The 15,588-nt window shown below is 40.0% G+C and overlaps 9 non-coding genes across 9 annotated transcripts; all 9 read right to left on the bottom strand.

Moving 5' to 3' along the window:
• Positions 1 to 1,472: 1,472 nt before the first annotated feature.
• trnav-aac (transfer RNA valine (anticodon AAC)) lies at positions 1,473 to 1,545 on the bottom strand. The gene has a single exon. It is a non-coding gene; the product is annotated as a tRNA-Val (tRNA).
• A 2,114-nt stretch (positions 1,546 to 3,659) lies between these two features.
• trnav-cac (transfer RNA valine (anticodon CAC)) lies at positions 3,660 to 3,732 on the bottom strand. Its single transcript has one exon. It is a non-coding gene; the product is annotated as a tRNA-Val (tRNA).
• An 885-nt stretch (positions 3,733 to 4,617) lies between these two features.
• On the bottom strand, positions 4,618 to 4,690 carry trnav-aac (transfer RNA valine (anticodon AAC)). The gene has a single exon. It is a non-coding gene; the product is annotated as a tRNA-Val (tRNA).
• A 1,924-nt stretch (positions 4,691 to 6,614) lies between these two features.
• On the bottom strand, positions 6,615 to 6,687 carry trnav-cac (transfer RNA valine (anticodon CAC)). The gene has a single exon. It is a non-coding gene; the product is annotated as a tRNA-Val (tRNA).
• An 885-nt stretch (positions 6,688 to 7,572) lies between these two features.
• trnav-aac (transfer RNA valine (anticodon AAC)) lies at positions 7,573 to 7,645 on the bottom strand. The gene has a single exon. It is a non-coding gene; the product is annotated as a tRNA-Val (tRNA).
• A 1,925-nt stretch (positions 7,646 to 9,570) lies between these two features.
• Positions 9,571 to 9,643, bottom strand: trnav-cac (transfer RNA valine (anticodon CAC)). The gene has a single exon. It is a non-coding gene; the product is annotated as a tRNA-Val (tRNA).
• An 885-nt stretch (positions 9,644 to 10,528) lies between these two features.
• Positions 10,529 to 10,601, bottom strand: trnav-aac (transfer RNA valine (anticodon AAC)). Its single transcript has one exon. It is a non-coding gene; the product is annotated as a tRNA-Val (tRNA).
• A 1,838-nt stretch (positions 10,602 to 12,439) lies between these two features.
• On the bottom strand, positions 12,440 to 12,512 carry trnav-cac (transfer RNA valine (anticodon CAC)). The gene has a single exon. It is a non-coding gene; the product is annotated as a tRNA-Val (tRNA).
• A 2,795-nt stretch (positions 12,513 to 15,307) lies between these two features.
• trnav-cac (transfer RNA valine (anticodon CAC)) lies at positions 15,308 to 15,380 on the bottom strand. Its single transcript has one exon. It is a non-coding gene; the product is annotated as a tRNA-Val (tRNA).
• Positions 15,381 to 15,588: the final 208 nt, after the last annotated feature.

Below are 15,588 nucleotides of genomic sequence, written 5' to 3' on the forward strand. Positions count from 1 at the left end.
ATACCATTGGTCTAGACACATTTTTCCAGGGGAGATGAAGTTTATAAATTGACTGGCTGGGCCGTGGAACAGTGGATGCGCATTTATAAATCTAATGGAACCGCTAACAGGCACTACCTGCAGAATGCTGGGATGGTGGTGCTTCAACTCCCTGCTATTAACCAATTAGCATCCAGGATCCAAACAACCTGTTTTATAACATTGCATTGCCTCTGGTTATTGAAAGACATGTCTAAGACTGGTCTATTCATGTATTCTGCAGGCCTATGTATTTGTTTCGTTTTTTTCAGTTATCACTATCTGCCTCTGGTTAATGAAAGACATGTCTAAGACTGGTCTATTCATGTATTCTGTAGGCCTATGTATTTGTTTAGTTTTTTTTCACTTATCACTATCTGCCTCTGGTTATTGAAAGACATGTCTAAGACTGGTCTATTCATGTATTCTGTAGGCCTATGTATTTGTTTCGTTTTTTTTCACTTATCACTGGTTATTGAAAGACATGTCTAAGACTGGTCTATTCATGTATTCTGTAGGCCTATGTATTTGTTTAGTTTTTTTTCACTTATCACTATCTGCCTCTGGTTATTGAAAGACATGTCTAAGACTGGTCTATTCATGTATTCTGCAGGCTTATGTATTTGTTTCGTTTTTTTCAGTTATGACCCTGTTTCTGTCATCACTATCTGTTTTGTTAAAATTTGTTTCCGCCCGGTTTCGAACCGGGGACCTTTCGCGTGTGAGGCAAACGTGATAACCAGATAAATGCAGTTAAAAAAGGCCTGTGTTTCTTGTTGGCTTACCCTGGCATGGTAACCGTGTAATTCTCTCTCAGACAAGGTGACTTTTATAAAAAATATTCGCCTGTATTTACCCCCCCAAAATTAAATGCTAATTAACTGCTAATGTGGCTATCATAAAGAACTACAAATGTTTTATTTTAAGTGTTTCTAAAATCCCATATGGGAAAAATGAATGGTGGAAAAATGGTTGGAACCATTTCCCTGTTTGACCGCTAGGTTTTATGGGTATTATGACACCTCCACTGTGGGGCTTTCCCCAGTTTTATTTGACAATTTGTATCATGTTAAATATTAGCCACTATCGGGAGCCACTGTCAGTAACAGCCACATACATTTATTTTGGCATACTTTCATTCCGTTGACCTTTCTTTAATCTGTCACATCCTTGTGAATTGTTCCTGAGGATTGCTAGCATTAGTGAATCATATTAAGCTAAAGTATTGCAATAATTTGGGACATGTAGCCTATTTGAATCATTATGGAACTCAGACCACACGTAGCAGGAATTTATTCAGAGCGCCCAAGCTAGCCACCCCAGCAGAGTGCGTTACGCGACTTAAAAGGGTAAGTCTGAATAGCAAATACTGAGAAGTGCGTAGGAAAAGCATGAATTCCTAAATTGGGATCGAGCCCTAAGTGAATAGGTGTACTATCTAATTTGTTAAAATGTGTTTCCGCCCGGTCTCGAACCGGGGACCTTTCGCGTGTTAGGCGAACGTGATAACCGCTACACTACGGAAACTGCACGAGTAGCATACTAAGGGTGTGACTTTGGCTGGGTGGGTGGGTGGGTGGGGCATTTATCGCTCTCAGAACCAATTGAAGTCAGAAATGACTTAGTCCATTAACTAAGCAATAAGGCTTGAGATCCCGGGAATTATCGTGTGAATAACTCCTGAATAAGGGCTGATTCACCGTAGGGATGGTTTGGCTGAGCAGCCGGCTCTTGGAAGAGTCTTGGTGGTTCCAAACTTCTTCCTTTTAAGAATGATGGAAGCCACTGTGTTCTTGGGTACCTTCAATGCTGCAGAAATGTATCGGTACCCTTCCCCACGTCTGTGCCTCGACACAATCCTGTCTCGGAGCTCTAGGGACAATTCCTTCCACCTCATGGCTTAGTTTATGCTCTGACATGCACTGTCAACTGTGGAACCTTATATAGACAGACAGGTGTGTGCCTTTTCAAATCATGACCAATCCATTGAATTTACCACAGGTGGACTCCAATCAAGTTGTAGAAACATCTCAAGGATGATCAATGGAAACAGGATGGACCTGAGCTCAATTTCCAGACTCATAGCAAAGGGTCTGAAAACGTATGTAAATAAGGTATTTTTTAAATCTTTTTTTTATGAATTAAAAATGATATGTTATCGCTTTGTCATTATGGGGTATTGTGTGTAGATAGATTTTATTTGACTTAATCCGTTTTCAGAATAAGGCTGTAACGTAACAAAATGTGGAAAAAAGTAAGGGGTCTGAATACTTTCCGAATGCACTGTAGCTATGCAGGCTAGATACTTTTCCTTTGCTAGCCAGCCAACTAAATCTATCACACAATCACATCAAGCAGCTGAAATGACAGAAAACTGTCTGCACTTTTGTTTGTTTTACCTAGGATTATATTGCCATTTCTTTGGATATATCCATTATAATGAACCTGATAAATGAATTTGCCTGGCTCAGAGAAGCTGTCATTCTGGTCACATTCATACACATCGCACGGTGGAGGTCACCAAAAAAACGGCAACATTGATCCACAGGTTGGAGAGGCAGACAGCAAGGTTTAGACAAACCTCAACTGTTTCAAACCATATGCTAGCCTAGGGGCATTGGGAAATATTGTCTAGACCAGTGATATTTAAAGTCGGGGTCGGGGGGACTGCAGTGGGGATATATATATTCATTATTTAGGAACAAAAAATGATGAGTACAGATTATTGTACGAGACAATATAGAAACGTTTTTGAGAAAGTTAATTAGAAAAAAAGTATTTGATTGGGTAATTGAAGGTTATTTGTTGATGTAAAAAAAAAATGTAACGTACCGATTTTAAAGTTGTATTTGGGGTGGGATCACAAGAAATGATTGCAAAAAAATGGGGACCCCAGAAATTCTGGAGGAAAAAATGGTGTCCCTGCTGAAAAGGTTTGAATACCATTGGTCTAGACACATTTTTCCAGGGGAGATTAAGTTTATAAATTGACTGGCTGGGCCGTGGAACAGTGGATGCGCATTTATAAATCTAATGGAACCGCTAACAGGCACTACCTGCAGAATGCTGGGATGGTGGTGCTTCAACTCCCTGCTATTAACCAATTAGCATCCAGGATCCAAACAACCTGTTTTATAACATTGCATTGCCTCTGGTTATTGAAAGACATGTCTAAGACTGGTCTATTCATGTATTCTGCAGGCCTATGTATTTGTTTCGTTTTTTTCAGTTATCACTATCTGCCTCTGGTTAATGAAAGACATGTCTAAGACTGGTCTATTCATGTATTCTGTAGGCCTATGTATTTGTTTAGTTTTTTTTCACTTATCACTATCTGCCTCTGGTTATTGAAAGACATGTCTAAGACTGGTCTATTCATGTATTCTGTAGGCCTATGTATTTGTTTCGTTTTTTTTCACTTATCACTGGTTATTGAAAGACATGTCTAAGACTGGTCTATTCATGTATTCTGTAGGCCTATGTATTTGTTTAGTTTTTTTTCACTTATCACTATCTGCCTCTGGTTATTGAAAGACATGTCTAAGACTGGTCTATTCATGTATTCTGCAGGCTTATGTATTTGTTTCGTTTTTTTCAGTTATGACCCTGTTTCTGTCATCACTATCTGTTTTGTTAAAATTTGTTTCCGCCCGGTTTCGAACCGGGGACCTTTCGCGTGTGAGGCAAACGTGATAACCACTACACTACAGAAACTACAAGAAAATGAGTGGAAGTCATGGAAAATGTTAGGAATGCCCACAAGTCTACCGCCCATAATATCCCAAATAGAGTACCACAGTAGGAGTCATAATACCCATAAGAACTAGCGGTCGAACAGGGAAATGGTTCCAATCGTTTTTCCACCATTCATATTCCCCACAGGGGATTTTAAAAACAGTTAAAAAAGGCCTGTGTTTCTTGTTGGCTTACCCTGGCATGGTAACCGTGTAATTCTCTCTCGAACAAGGTGACTTTTATAAAAAATATTCGCCTGTATTTACCCCCCCAAAATTAAATGCTAATTAACTGCTAATGTGGCTATCATAAAGAACTACAAATGTATTATTTTAAGTGTTTCTAAAATCCCATATGGGAAAAATGAATGGTGGAAAAATGGTTGGAACCATTTCCCTGTTTGACCGCTAGGTTTTATGGGTATTATGACACCTCCACTGTGGGGCTTTCCCCAGTTTTATTTGACAATTTGTATCATGTTAAATATTAGCCACTATCGGGAGCCACTGTCAGTAACAGCCACATACATTTATTTTGGCATACTTTCATTCCGTTGACCTTTCTTTAATCTGTCACATCCTTGTGAATTGTTCCTGAGGGTTGCTAGCATTAGTGAATCATATTAAGCTAAAGTATTGCAATAATTTGGGACATGTAGCCTATTTGAATCATTATGGAACTCAGACCACACGTAGCAGGAATTTATTCAGAGCGCCCAAGCTAGCCACCCCAGCAGAGTGCGTTACGCGACTTAAAAGGGTAAGTCTGAATAGCAAATACTGAGAAGTGCGTAGGAAAAGCATGAATTCCTAAATTGGGATCGAGCCCTAAGTGAATAGGTGTACTATCTAATTTGTTAAAATGTGTTTCCGTCCGGTCTCGAACCGGGGACCTTTCGCGTGTTAGGCGAACGTGATAACCGCTACACTACGGAAACTGCGTGAATAGGATACTAAGGGTGTGACTTTGGCTGGCTGGGTGGGTGGGTGGGGCATTTATCGCTCTCAGAACCAAATGAAGTCAGAAATGACTTAGTCCATTAACTAAGCAATAAGGCTTGAGATCCCGGGAATTATCGTGTGAATAACTCCTGAATAAGGGCTGATTCACCGTTTGGATGGTTTGGCTGAGCAGCCGGCTCTTGGAAGAGTCTTGGTGGTTCCAAACTTCTTCCTTTTAAGAATGATGGAAGCCACTGTGTTCTTGGGTACCTTCAATGCTGCAGAAATGTATCGGTACCCTTCCCCACGTCTGTGCCTCGACACAATCCTGTCTCGGAGCTCTAGGGACAATTCCTTCCACCTCATGGCTTAGTTTATGCTCTGACATGCACTGTCAACTGTGGAACCTTATATAGACAGACAGGTGTGTGCCTTTTCAAATCATGACCAATCCATTGAATTTACCACAGGTGGACTCCAATCAAGTTGTAGAAACATCTCAAGGATGATCAATGGAAACAGGATGGACCTGAGCTCAATTTCCAGACTCATAGCAAAGGGTCTGAAAACGTATGTAAATAAGGTATTTTTTAAATCTTTTTTTATGAATTAAAAATGATATGTTATCGCTTTGTCATTATGGGGTATTGTGTGTAGATAGATTTTATTTGACTTAATCCGTTTTCAGAATAAGGCTGTAACGTAACAAAATGTGGAAAAAAGTAAGGGGTCTGAATACTTTCCGAATGCACTGTAGCTATGCAGGCTAGCTACTTTTCTTTTGCTAGCCAGCCAACTAAATCTATCACACAATCACATCAAGCAGCTGAAATGACAGAAAACTGTCTGCACTTTTGTTTGTTTTACCTAGGATTATATTGCCATTTCTTTGGATATATCCATTATAATGAACCTGATAAATGAATTTGCCTGGCTCAGAGAAGCTGTCATTCTGGTCACATTCATACACATCGCACGGTGGAGGTGACCAAAAAAACGGCAACATTGATCCACAGGTTGGAGAGGCAGACAGCAAGGTTTAGACAAACCTCAACTGTTTCAAACCATATGCTAGCCTAGGGGCATTGGGAAATATTGTCTAGACCAGTGATATTTAAAGTCGGGGTCGGGGGGACTGCAGTGGGGATATATATATTCATTATTTAGGAACAAAAAATTATGAGTACAGATTATTGTACGAGACAATATAGAAACGTTTTTGAGAAAGTTAATTAGAAAAAAAGTATTTGATTGGGTAATTGAAGGTTATTTGTTTATGTAAAAAAAAAATGTAACGTACCGATTTTAAAGTTGTATTTGGGGTGGGATCACAAGAAATGATTGCAAAAAAATGGGGACCCCAGAAATTCTGGAGGAAAAAATGGTGTCCCTGCTGAAAAGGTTTGAATACCATTGGTCTAGACACATTTTTCCAGGGGAGATGAAGTTTATAAATTGACTGGCTGGGCCGTGGAACAGTGGATGCGCATTTATAAATCTAATGGAACCGCTAACAGGCACTACCTGCAGAATGCTGGGATGGTGGTGCTTCAACTCCCTGCTATTAACCAATTAGCATCCAGGATCCAAACAACCTGTTTTATAACATTGCATTGCCTCTGGTTATTGAAAGACATGTCTAAGACTGGTCTATTCATGTATTCTGCAGGCCTATGTATTTGTTTCAGTTATCACTATCTGCCTCTGGTTAATGAAAGACATGTCTAAGACTGGTCTATTCATGTATTCTGTAGGCCTATGTATTTGTTTAGTTTTTTTTCACTTATCACTATCTGCCTCTGGTTATTGAAAGACATGTCTAAGACTGGTCTATTCATGTATTCTGCAGGCCTATGTATTTGTTTCGTTTTTTTCAGTTATGACCCTGTTTCTGTCATCACTATCTGTTTTGTTAAAATTTGTTTCCGCCCGGTTTCGAACCGGGGACCTTTCGCGTGTGAGGCGAACGTGATAACCACTACACTACAGAAACTACAAGAAAAAGAGTGGAAGTCATGGAAAATGTTAGGAATGCCCACAAGTCTACCGCCCATAATATCCCAAATAGAGTACCACAGTAGGAGTCATAATACCCATAAGAACTAGCGGTCGAACAGGGAAATGGTTCCAATCGTTTTTCCACCATTCATATTCCCCACAGGGGATTTTAAAAACAGTTAAAAAAGGCCTGTGTTTCTTGTTGGCTTACCCTGGCATGGTAACCGTGTAATTCTCTCTCAGACAAGGTGACTTTTATAAAAAATATTCGCCTGTATTTACCCCCCCAAAATTAAATGCTAATTAACTGCTAATGTGGCTATCATAAAGAACTACAAATGTTTTATTTTAAGTGTTTCTAAAATCCCATATGGGAAAAATGAATGGTGGAAAAATGGTTGGAACCATTTCCCTGTTTGACCGCTAGGTTTTATGGGTATTATGACACCTCCACTGTGGGGCTTTCCCCAGTTTTATTTGACAATTTGTATCATGTTAAATATTAGCCACTATCGGGAGCCACTGTCAGTAACAGCCACATACATTTATTTTGGCATACTTTCATTCCGTTGACCTTTCTTTAATCTGTCACATCCTTGTGAATTGTTCCTGAGGATTGCTAGCATTAGTGAATCATATTAAGCTAAAGTATTGCAATAATTTGGGACATGTAGCCTATTTGAATCATTATGGAACTCAGACCACACGTAGCAGGAATTTATTCAGAGCGCCCAAGCTAGCCACCCCAGCAGAGTGCGTTACGCGACTTAAAAGGGTAAGTCTGAATAGCAAATACTGAGAAGTGCGTAGGAAAAGCATGAATTCCTAAATTGGGATCGAGCCCTAAGTGAATAGGTGTACTATCTAATTTGTTAAAATGTGTTTCCGCCCGGTCTCGAACCGGGGACCTTTCGCGTGTTAGGCGAACGTGATAACCGCTACACTACGGAAACTGCACGAGTAGCATACTAAGGGTGTGACTTTGGCTGGGTGGGTGGGTGGGTGGGGCATTTATCGCTCTCAGAACCAATTGAAGTCAGAAATGACTTAGTCCATTAACTAAGCAATAAGGCTTGAGATCCCGGGAATTATCGTGTGAATAACTCCTGAATAAGGGCTGATTCACCGTAGGGATGGTTTGGCTGAGCAGCCGGCTCTTGGAAGAGTCTTGGTGGTTCCAAACTTCTTCCTTTTAAGAATGATGGAAGCCACTGTGTTCTTGGGTACCTTCAATGCTGCAGAAATGTATCGGTACCCTTCCCCACGTCTGTGCCTCGACACAATCCTGTCTCGGAGCTCTAGGGACAATTCCTTCCACCTCATGGCTTAGTTTATGCTCTGACATGCACTGTCAACTGTGGAACCTTATATAGACAGACAGGTGTGTGCCTTTTCAAATCATGACCAATCCATTGAATTTACCACAGGTGGACTCCAATCAAGTTGTAGAAACATCTCAAGGATGATCAATGGAAACAGGATGGACCTGAGCTCAATTTCCAGACTCATAGCAAAGGGTCTGAAAACGTATGTAAATAAGGTATTTTTTAAATCTTTTTTTTATGAATTAAAAATGATATGTTATCGCTTTGTCATTATGGGGTATTGTGTGTAGATAGATTTTATTTGACTTAATCCGTTTTCAGAATAAGGCTGTAACGTAACAAAATGTGGAAAAAAGTAAGGGGTCTGAATACTTTCCGAATGCACTGTAGCTATGCAGGCTAGCTACTTTTCCTTTGCTAGCCAGCCAACTAAATCTATCACACAATCACATCAAGCAGCTGAAATGACAGAAAACTGTCTGCACTTTTGTTTGTTTTACCTAGGATTATATTGCCATTTCTTTGGATATATCCATTATAATGAACCTGATAAATGAATTTGCCTGGCTCAGAGAAGCTGTCATTCTGGTCACATTCATACACATCGCACGGTGGAGGTCACCAAAAAAACGGCAACATTGATCCACAGGTTGGAGAGGCAGACAGCAAGGTTTAGACAAACCTCAACTGTTTCAAACCATATGCTAGCCTAGGGGCATTGGGAAATATTGTCTAGACCAGTGATATTTAAAGTCGGGGTCGGGGGGACTGCAGTGGGGATATATATATTCATTATTTAGGAACAAAAAATTATGAGTACAGATTATTGTACGAGACAATATAGAAACGTTTTTGAGAAAGTTAATTAGAAAAAAAGTATTTGATTGGGTAATTGAAGGTTATTTGTTTATGTAAAAAAAAAATGTAACGTACCGATTTTAAAGTTGTATTTGGGGTGGGATCACAAGAAATGATTGCAAAAAAATGGGGACCCCAGAAATTCTGGAGGAAAAAATGGTGTCCCTGCTGAAAAGGTTTGAATACCATTGGTCTAGACACATTTTTCAAGGGGAGATGAAGTTTATAAATTGACTGGCTGGGCCGTGGAACAGTGGATGCGCATTTATAAATCTAATGGAACCGCTAACAGGCACTACCTGCAGAATGCTGGGATGGTGGTGCTTCAACTCCCTGCTATTAACCAATTAGCATCCAGGATCCAAACAACCTGTTTTATAACATTGCATTGCCTCTGGTTATTGAAAGACATGTCTAAGACTGGTCTATTCATGTATTCTGCAGGCCTATGTATTTGTTTCAGTTATCACTATCTGCCTCTGGTTAATGAAAGACATGTCTAAGACTGGTCTATTCATGTATTCTGTAGGCCTATGTATTTGTTTAGTTTTTTTTCACTTATCACTATCTGCCTCTGGTTATTGAAAGACATGTCTAAGACTGGTCTATTCATGTATTCTGCAGGCCTATGTATTTGTTTCGTTTTTTTCAGTTATGACCCTGTTTCTGTCATCACTATCTGTTTTGTTAAAATTTGTTTCCGCCCGGTTTCGAACCGGGGACCTTTCGCGTGTGAGGCGAACGTGATAACCACTACACTACAGAAACTACAAGAAAAAGAGTGGAAGTCATGGAAAATGTTAGGAATGCCCACAAGTCTACCGCCCATAATATCCCAAATAGAGTACCACAGTAGGAGTCATAATACCCATAAGAACTAGCGGTCGAACAGGGAAATGGTTCCAATCGTTTTTCCACCATTCATATTCCCCACAGGGGATTTTAAAAACAGTTAAAAAAGGCCTGTGTTTCTTGTTGGCTTACCCTGGCATGGTAACCGTGTAATTCTCTCTCAGACAAGGTGACTTTTATAAAAAATATTCGCCTGTATTTACCCCCCCAAAATTAAATGCTAATTAACTGCTAATGTGGCTATCATAAAGAACTACAAATGTTTTATTTTAAGTGTTTCTAAAATCCCATATGGGAAAAATGAATGGTGGAAAAATGGTTGGAACCATTTCCCTGTTTGACCGCTAGGTTTTATGGGTATTATGACACCTCCACTGTGGGGCTTTCCCCAGTTTTATTTGACAATTTGTATCATGTTAAATATTAGCCACTATCGGGAGCCACTGTCAGTAACAGCCACATACATTTATTTTGGCATACTTTCATTCCGTTGACCTTTCTTTAATCTGTCACATCCTTGTGAATTGTTCCTGAGGATTGCTAGCATTAGTGAATCATATTAAGCTAAAGTATTGCAATAATTTGGGACATGTAGCCTATTTGAATCATTATGGAACTCAGACCACACGTAGCAGGAATTTATTCAGAGCGCCCAAGCTAGCCACCCCAGCAGAGTGCGTTACGCGACTTAAAAGGGTAAGTCTGAATAGCAAATACTGAGAAGTGCGTAGGAAAAGCATGAATTCCTAAATTGGGATCGAGCCCTAAGTGAATAGGTGTACTATCTAATTTGTTAAAATGTGTTTCCGCCCGGTCTCGAACCGGGGACCTTTCGCGTGTTAGGCGAACGTGATAACCGCTACACTACGGAAACTGCACGAGTAGCATACTAAGGTTGTGACTTTGGCTGGGTGGGTGGGTGGGTGGGGCATTTATCGCTCTCAGAACCAATTGAAGTCAGAAATGACTTAGTCCATTAACTAAGCAATAAGGCTTGAGATCCCGGGAATTATCGTGTGAATAACTCCTGAATAAGGGCTGATTCACCGTAGGGATGGTTTGGCTGAGCAGCCGGCTCTTGGAAGAGTCTTGGTGGTTCCAAACTTCTTCCTTTTAAGAATGATGGAAGCCACTGTGTTCTTGGGTACCTTCAATGCTGCAGAAATGTATCGGTACCCTTCCCCACGTCTGTGCCTCGACACAATCCTGTCTCGGAGCTCTAGGGACAATTCCTTCCACCTCATGGCTTAGTTTATGCTCTGACATGCACTGTCAACTGTGGAACCTTATATAGACAGACAGGTGTGTGCCTTTTCAAATCATGACCAATCCATTGAATTTACCACAGGTGGACTCCAATCAAGTTGTAGAAACATCTCAAGGATGATCAATGGAAACATGATGGACCTGAGCTCAATTTCCAGACTCATAGCAAAGGGTCTGAAAACGTATGTAAATAAGGTATTTTTTAAATCTTTTTTTTATGAATTAAAAATGATATGTTATCGCTTTGTCATTATGGGGTATTGTGTGTAGATAGATTTTATTTGACTTAATCCGTTTCTAGAATAAGGCTGTAACGTAACAAAATGTGGAAAAAAGTAAGGGGTCTGAATACTTTCCGAATGCACTGTAGCTATGCAGGCTAGATACTTTTCCTTTGCTAGCCAGCCAACTAAATCTATCACACAATCACATCAAGCAGCTGAAATGACAGAAAACTGTCTGCACTTTTGTTTGTTTTACCTAGGATTATATTGCCATTTCTTTGGATATATCCATTATAATGAACCTGATAAATGAATTTGCCTGGCTCAGAGAAGCTGTCATTCTGGTCACATTCATACACATCGCACGGTGGAGGTCACCAAAAAAACGGCAACATTGATCCACAGGTTGGAGAGGCAGACAGCAAGGTTTAGACAAACCTCAACTGTTTCAAACCATATGCTAGCCTAGGGGCATTGGGAAATATTGTCTAGACCAGTGATATTTAAAGTCGGGGTCGGGGGGACTGCAGTGGGGATATATATATTCATTATTTAGGAACAAAAAATTATGAGTACAGATTATTGTACGAGACAATATAGAAACGTTTTTGAGAAAGTTAATTAGAAAAAAAGTATTTGATTGGGTAATTGAAGGTTATTTGTTGATGTAAAAAAAAATGTAACGTACCGATTTTAAAGTTGTATTTGGGGTGGGATCACAAGAAATGATTGCAAAAAAATGGGGACCCCAGAAATTCTGGAGGAAAAAACGGTGTCCCTGCTGAAAAGGTTTGAATACCATTGGTCTAGACACATTTTTCCAGGGGAGATGAAGTTTATAAATTGACTGGCTGGGCCGTGGAACAGTGGATGCGCATTTATAAATCTAATGGAACCACTAACAGGCACTACCTGCAGAATGCTGGGATGGTGGTGCTTCAACTCCCTGCTATTAACCAATTAGCATCCAGGATCCAAACAACCTGTTTTATAACATTGCATTGCCTCTGGTTATTGAAAGACATGTCTAAGACTGGTCTATTCATGTATTCTGCAGGCCTATGTATTTGTTTCGTTTTTTTCAGTTATCACTATCTGCCTCTGGTTAATGAAAGACATGTTTAAGACTGGTCTATTCATGTATTCTGCAGGCCTATGTATTTGTTTCGTTTTTTTCAGTTATGACCCTGTTTCTGTCATCACTATCTGTTTTGTTAAAATTTGTTTCCACCCGGTATCGAACCGGGGACCTTTCGCGTGTGAGGCGAACGTGATAACCACTACACTACAGAAACTACAAGAAAAAGAGTGAAGTCATGGAAAATGTTAGGAATGCCCACAAGTCTACCGCCCATAATATCCCAAATAGAGTACCACAGTAGGAGTCATAATACCCATAAGAACTAGCGGTCGAACAGGGAAATGGTTCCAATCGTTTTTCCACCATTCATATTCCCCACAGGGGATTTTAAAAACAGTTAAAAAAGGCCTGTGTTTCTTGTTGGCTTACCCTGGCATGGTAACCGTGTAATTCTCTCTCGGACAAGGTGACTTTTATAAAAAATATTCGCCTGTATTTACCCCCCCAAAATTAAATGCTAATTAACTGCTAATGTGGCTATCATAAAGAACTACAAATGTATTATTTTAAGTGTTTCTAAAATCCCATATGGGAAAAATGAATGGTGGAAAAATGGTTGGAACCATTTCCCTGTTTGACCGCTAGGTTTTATGGGTATTATGACACCTCCACTGTGGGGCTTTCCCCAGTTTTATTTGACAATTTGTATCATGTTAAATATTAGCCACTATCGGGAGCCACTGTCAGTAACAGCCACATACATTTATTTTGGCATACTTTCATTCCGTTGACCTTTCTTTAATCTGTCACATCCTTGTGAATTGTTCCTGAGGATTGCTAGCATTAGTGAATCATATTAAGCTAAAGTATTGCAATAATTTGGGACATGTAGCCTATTTGAATCATTATGGAACTCAGACCACACGTAGCAGGAATTTATTCAGAGCGCCCAAGCTAGCCACCCCAGCAGAGTGCGTTACGCGACTTAAAAGGGTAAGTCTGAATAGCAAATACTGAGAAGTGCGTAGGAAAAGCATGAATTCCTAAATTGGGATCGAGCCCTAAGTGAATAGGTGTACTATCTAATTTGTTAAAATGTGTTCCCGCCCGCTCTCGAACCGGGGACCTTTCGCGTGTTAGGCGAACATGATAACCGCTACACTACGGAAACTGCGTGAGTAGCATACTAAGGGTGTGACTTTGGCTGGGTGGGTGGGTGGGTGGGGCATTTATCGCTCTCAGAACCAATTGAAGTCAGAAATGACTTAGTCCATTAACTAAGCAATAAGGCTTGAGATCCCGGGAATTATCGTGTGAATAACTCCTGAATAAGGGCTGATTCACCGTAGGGATGGTTTGGCTGAGCAGCCGGCTCTTGGAAGAGTCTTGGTGGTTCCAAACTTCTTCCTTTTAAGAATGATGGAAGCCACTGTGTTCTTGGGTACCTTCAATGCTGCAGAAATGTATCGGTACCCTTCCCCACGTCTGTGCCTCGACACAATCCTGTCTCGGAGCTCTAGGGACAATTCCTTCCACCTCATGGCTTAGTTTATGCTCTGACATGCACTGTCAACTGTGGAACCTTATATAGACAGACAGGTGTGTGCCTTTTCAAATCATGACCAATCCATTGAATTTACCACAGGTGGACTCCAATCAAGTTGTAGAAACATCTCAAGGATGATCAATGGAAACATGATGGACCTGAGCTCAATTTCCAGACTCATAGCAAAGGGTCTGAAAACGTATGTAAATAAGGTATTTTTTAAATCTTTTTTTTATGAATTAAAAATGATATGTTATCGCTTTGTCATTATGGGGTATTGTGTGTAGATAGATTTTATTTGACTTAATCCGTTTCTAGAATAAGGCTGTAACGTAACAAAATGTGGAAAAAAGTAAGGGGTCTGAATACTTTCCGAATGCACTGTAGCTATGCAGGCTAGATACTTTTCCTTTGCTAGCCAGCCAACTAAATCTATCACACAATCACATCAAGCAGCTGAAATGACAGAAAACTGTCTGCACTTTTGTTTGTTTTACCTAGGATTATATTGCCATTTCTTTGGATATATCCATTATAATGAACCTGATAAATGAATTTGCCTGGCTCAGAGAAGCTGTCATTCTGGTCACATTCATACACATCGCACGGTGGAGGTCACCAAAAAAACGGCAACATTGATCCACAGGTTGGAGAGGCAGACAGCAAGGTTTAGACAAACCTCAACTGTTTCAAACCATATGCTAGCCTAGGGGCATTGGGAAATATTGTCTAGACCAGTGATATTTAAAGTCGGGGTCGGGGGGACTGCAGTGGGGATATATATATTCATTATTTAGGAACAAAAAATTATGAGTACAGATTATTGTACGAGACAATATAGAAACGTTTTTGAGAAAGTTAATTAGAAAAAAAGTATTTGATTGGGTAATTGAAGGTTATTTGTTGATGTAAAAAAAAATGTAACGTACCGATTTTAAAGTTGTATTTGGGGTGGGATCACAAGAAATGATTGCAAAAAAATGGGGACCCCAGAAATTCTGGAGGAAAAAACGGTGTCCCTGCTGAAAAGGTTTGAATACCATTGGTCTAGACACATTTTTCCAGGGGAGATGAAGTTTATAAATTGACTGGCTGGGCCGTGGAACAGTGGATGCGCATTTATAAATCTAATGGAACCACTAACAGGCACTACCTGCAGAATGCTGGGATGGTGGTGCTTCAACTCCCTGCTATTAACCAATTAGCATCCAGGATCCAAACAACCTGTTTTATAACATTGCATTGCCTCTGGTTATTGAAAGACATGTCTAAGACTGGTCTATTCATGTATTCTGCAGGCCTATGTATTTGTTTCGTTTTTTTCAGTTATCACTATCTGCCTCTGGTTAATGAAAGACATGTTTAAGACTGGTCTATTCATGTATTCTGCAGGCCTATGTATTTGTTTCGTTTTTTTCAGTTATGACCCTGTTTCTGTCATCACTATCTGTTTTGTTAAAATTTGTTTCCACCCGGTATCGAACCGGGGACCTTTCGCGTGTGAGGCGAACGTGATAACCACTACACTACAGAAACTACAAGAAAAAGAGTGAAGTCATGGAAAATGTTAGGAATGCCCACAAGTCTACCGCCCATAATATCCCAAATAGAGTACCACAGTAGGAGTCATAATACCCATAAGAACTAGCGGTCGAACAGGGAAATGGTTCCAATCGTTTTTCCACCATTCATATTCCCCACAGGGGATTTTAAAAACAGTTAAAAAAGGCCTGTGTTTCTTGTT

This window comes from Salmo salar, chromosome 14 (assembly GCF_965601325.2).
Source record: "Salmo salar chromosome 14, fSalSal1, whole genome shotgun sequence".
Classification (NCBI taxonomy): Eukaryota; Metazoa; Chordata; class Actinopteri; order Salmoniformes; family Salmonidae; genus Salmo; species Salmo salar.